Source organism: Echinops telfairi, unplaced genomic scaffold, assembly GCF_000313985.2.
Source record: "Echinops telfairi isolate 266 unplaced genomic scaffold, ASM31398v2 ScPeMD7_7469;HRSCAF=8507_1, whole genome shotgun sequence".
Lineage (NCBI taxonomy): Eukaryota > Metazoa > Chordata > Mammalia > Afrosoricida > Tenrecidae > Echinops > Echinops telfairi.
In genome coordinates this window covers 90,871,406-90,876,464 of record NW_022111373.1, presented here as the reverse complement: position 1 = coordinate 90,876,464, position 5,059 = coordinate 90,871,406, and the positions used below count along the sequence as shown (strand labels likewise).

Below are 5,059 nucleotides of genomic sequence, written 5' to 3'. Positions count from 1 at the left end.
GAACCTGTTTCTTACAGGCCTAATTCTGAGACTCAGGCTCAAAGAAGGGGCGGTGGCTCCCGTGGATCTTGATAGATTCTGCCTCTCTGGGAATTCCTCTCCTGGGGGTGGTCCGGGGAGGAGGAGAAGCAGCGAAAGATTCCCTCTGAGGACCAGAGAGAGGAGCTCAGTCACAACCACGTCTCCATGGCTCTGGTCAGCACCTCCCCTCAGGGCTTTAGCTGGCTGCAGCCACAATTCACAGGGGTCCACCCGAGGCTGCTCTGTACCTGTTTGTCTCTTTCTCTGATCCCCAAGAGGGAGATAGGGGACAATGAAGGTGCAGTTCATCCTGGAGCCATTTGGGTGAAGAGAAGATGCTCTGGTGAGGCTCCACTTCTGCCACCTTAGACCTTAGACCTATAGTCAGGGTTCTCCTGTACAAGGTATGAAAACAGGGCTTAATTAAACTGCCGTAGGCACACGGACTAATTGGAGATGGAGTCGGCCTGCAGAGTGCCTGTCTCGAAGGGCTGGTCGATTGTTTGGGTCAGGATGGGCAGGCAGAGGTGCTGGGAGGGCGAATCACCCTCACACAGCTTCTAAATTAAGGATGTGCCCAGCTGGCGACTTCCTGACCCCTTGGGCTTTTCTCTGTTGTGCTCTTCACGCCTTTACAACGGGGAGCCAAGGGTGTTGGGGACACCTCTGGATCCCCTCCCTGCAGTCCAACAAAGTCTGTGCTGGGAAGACAAGGCTGAGCGCTTTGAGCGCAGCGCGGATGTGGCCCTGAGCAGGGGCTCTGAAACAGGAAGTCCAGAACTGACCTGGGGCCCTGTGATTCTCACAGCCGCCCGCGGGCCCCTGGGCGAGACCTGGGCGCCTGTGACCAGATGGTGTCCCTTGGGCTTTTGCAGGTAAATCAGGAAAGAGGGAGGGAAAGGGCTGTGATTCCCTGATCCAAGTAAGCATATCTCAGGGGCTGAGAAGAGAATATGAAAGGACCTATTCTATTGCTCTTTTAAAGCTCACCCTTTAGGCACATCTATTTTATGATACGTTTTCTAAAAAAAAGAAAAAGAGAGTATCAGTTTGCTCCATGTCATTTATGACTACATAAATATGTAGGGTGGCTATATATGTTCCATTCTTTGTCTTTCCTTCTATTATTGTTGTCAAAGAAATAGCACAAGTCGGTCCCTTTAGTGAGGGGCTTTGCATGACGCTCTCAGCTGTCCCTGGCCCTTCTACATGCTCATACCTGGGAGGGCCATGGCAGGCATGCTGCATGGCTGATCGTCTTTCTGCCAGGTTTTCAAAAAAGATTTTATTAGTTGGAATTGATGCATGCAGGGCTAGAATACACTGAAACCAAGCAGAGCCACCTCTTAAAAAGAAACTTCTCAAAAATCCGCAAGTGTAACTGTCGGGAAATCACAACAGGGACCAGGGTGTCCACTGGGCATGCTCCAAAATTCAGGCTCCGGGCCAGGAAGGGGTGGTACCCCTAGGTGGGCAGTCCACCTGGGTCAGCCCCAATCTGGGCCAGGTGAGCTGAATTCAGCCAATGGGGTCAACCAGTACCGTGGACCACACCTCCCAGGGGAGGGCCTGAAAAAGCCAGAACCCGAAGCCCCACCCACCTTTTCTTTTTCTGGAGCTGCTCTTTGGCTGCCTGCGGGGTGTCTCCTCTGGCCTTGGGTCTCCACATGGGTGGGAGGTGGGGGTGGGGGTGAAGTGGCCTGTGTAAAACCTGAAACTTCTTCTGCCCTTTATAAAACTCACTTGGATCACAAGCCAGGCTTCGGAGGGAATTCTTTCTCGCATGAAGCTGAGGACTGACGTCTTTCCACCAGAGAAACCCAACATAACTTGTAATACACTTGAGACTCCTTACCATTCACTATCTGCCCCTGCTGCCAGCAACTTTCCTTATGGAGATTTTGTCTGAACGCCACCCATATATTGATTCAATAGCAATCTTTCTTGATTTCTCTTTTTCAACTTGAGGCTTACCTCCCCTTCCTTCAGGGGGTCTGGATGGAATATTCTCAGTGTGTTGGGGGGTTGAATTAGGGGCAAAGGCTCCCCAGCACCTGAGGGCCTCTCTTCCTCTAGTGCTGTTGCTGGGGCTGGTGGTCCAGAGGGGCTCTTACTCCTTGGAGGCCATGTGGACCATAAGGTCCACCACTCTGTGGCTGTAGCCAAATTCATTGTCAGACCAGGAAATGAGCTTGACAAAGTGGTCGTTGAGGGCAATGCCAGCCCCAGCATCAAAGGTGGAAGAGTGGGGGTCACTGTTGAAGGCACAGGAGACAACCTGGTCCTCAGTGTAGCCCAGGATGCCCTTTAGGGGACCATCGGCCGCCTGCTTCACCACCTTCTTGATGTCATCGTACTTGGCAGCTTTCTCCAGACAGCAGGTGAGATCCACGACGGACACATTGGGGGCGGGGACACGGAAGGCCATGCCAGTCAGTTTCCCATTCAGCTCCGGGATAACGTTGCCCACAGCCTTGGCAGCACCAGTAGATGCGGGGATGATGTTCTGAGCAGCCCCACGGCCATCACGCCAGAGTTTCCCAGAGGGGCCATCCACAGTCTTCTGGGTGGCAGTGATGGCATGGACTGTGGTCATGAGTCCTTCCACGATGCCAAAATTGTCATGGATGACCTTGGCCAGGGGGGCTAAGCAGTTGGTGGTGCAGGAGGCATTGCTGACAATCTTGAGGGAGTTGTCATACTTCTCGTGGTTCACGCCCATCACAAACATGGGGGCATCAGCAGAAGGGGCAGAGATGATCACACCCTTTTGGCATCACCCTTCAAGTGAGCCCCAGCCTTCTCTACAGTGGTGAAGACACCAGTGGACTCTATGACATACTCAGCACCTGCCTCAGCCCACTTGATGTTGGCAGGATCTCGCTCCTGGAAGATGGAGATGGCCTTCCCATTGACGTTAAGCTTCCCACTCTCAGCCTTGACAATGCCATTGAACTTGCCATGGGTGGAATCACACTGGAACATGAAGACCATGTAGTTCAGATCAATGAAGGGGTCATTGATGGCAACAATTCCCACTTTTCCAGAATTGAAAGCAGCCCTGGTGACCAGGCGCCCAGTGCGGCCAAATCCGTTCACTCCGACCTTCACCATCGTGTCTCCGGGATGCGGCTGGGACTGCACGGAACGGGAGAAGCGGTGTCTGTCGCACGAGGAGGAGCAGAGAGCCGTAATTCTACTTTTCTAAGGCTTAGCCTTGGCATGATTTCGGGTCAGTTCCTCTCCGCCAAACACCTGCAAAAGCATTTAGAAATGAGCCAATTGCAATGTATAGTTTTTCTTTATTATACCACATTTATTCATAATATATAATGCAGGTGTTTTGATGAGAATCCAGAAATACCTTGGGACACCATATTTCTCTGAAATGTGAATATTTAAGACCATTCCTCTTTCAAGACAAGGCTTGTACATAGAGCTTTCATTGCATTCATTTGCATCATTTCATTTAATTCTCATAACTCTGTCAATTAGCAGTAGCTTCATTTTGCAGATGAGAAAATTTAAGCCTGGAGAAAATTCACCACGGTCACATATGTAGTACATGGTAGGTCCAGGACTAGACCCTGAGTCTTGATCTAAGTCCTCTGTTCTTTCTTCTAGAACATGCTGCCTTTTAGAATTGAGGACAGTAAGTGTCAGGAAGATCATGTCTGGTCATAGGAGAGTTTAAGGTGGAAGTGACCCCACACCCTATCTGATTAATTTTCCATGTTCCTAAACCTCCAGTGGAAAAGTAGTAAGAAAATGTTTTTCAAATGTTACGTTTTTATGTTAAAAATGCGTTTCTAGGAATGCATACCCCTATTAAATGTTATCCCTGGAAATAAAAGTAACATTTGGTAAATGCACAAAAAGTTTATTGATAAATTTGCATGCTATCCTTGTATAGAGAGAGACCATGCTAATCAGCCTTATACTGTTTATGTGATGCTGAAACAAGTTCTAGTATTTTAAAAAATGAATACATTACAGTTGACAACATCAGAGTACACTACAAATAGTGCAGGCAAATATTAATCTGTGAAAATTTTGTTTGCGTTACATATATGTGTACATATGTGCCAGTCATGATGTAAAGTTTACTTCATTCTGTGAACAGATGTTTGAAAGCCATTCATATGGTGGACAGTACATGGGGAAGTTGATTAAGGCACTTGATTGTACCTTTAAAGGACAGAGTCTAAAGTCCTGGTTGTCTATAGCTTTTGGCTGGGGCCACCAAGGGCTATATAGAAACTAGGCCAAAAGTACTCACTTAGGAACATAATACCTGGCATATTCTTCCTTTCAGCATCTGTGTAAGTAATGTTAAGGTTTTCTCCTATATTTTTAAGGTACAAAACTTTGTATACCTTGTGTCCTTCTAGGCCATACCAGAAGGGTTTGATTTAGAAACCCCACTAAGCAAACTGACCCTTACCTTAAACACACCTCTGCAGATTAAAGGAACTGAAATACTCCCTTAGACTTAAGGCGGAGATGCCCTAGTGCAGCAGTTCTCAACCTGTGGTTGCAACCCCTTTGGGGGTCGAACAACCCTTTCACAGAGGTCACCTGATTCATAACAGTAGCAAAATTACAGTTATGAAGTAGAAATGAAAATAATGTTATGGTTGGGGGTTACCACAACATGAGGAACTGTATTAAAGGGCTGAGGCATGAGGAAGGGTGAGAACCACTGCCCTATGGTAAGAAGAAGCAGATGACTACTATGGCAAGGTTATGGCTTTGGAAGTCATTGGACTTTGGCTTCAATTTCTTGTTTTGCGTGTGCCCAATATAAGGCAACTCCAGACCTGCACCTCTTTGCCATTGTCAGACTCCCTTTGCTTTATTAGGGCGTGTCTGAGCCTGGCAGCCATCGTTCTGCTTCGATGAAGGAGCATATTGAAAATTTTGCCCCATCTCTAACCTTCATTGTTTGTATAGTGTCTAGTCACTTGAGTTTTTAATCTGTATAGCTCAATTATTCATATATTTTAGTATAATATATAAGTAGCTGTCCTATACATGT

The 5,059-nt window shown here is 47.7% G+C and overlaps 1 pseudogene; it reads right to left on the bottom strand.

The window, feature by feature from the left end:
* Positions 1–2,131: 2,131 nt before the first annotated feature.
* Positions 2,132–3,170, bottom strand: LOC101638269 (annotated as a pseudogene).
* Between the last annotated feature and the right edge of the window lie 1,889 nt (positions 3,171–5,059).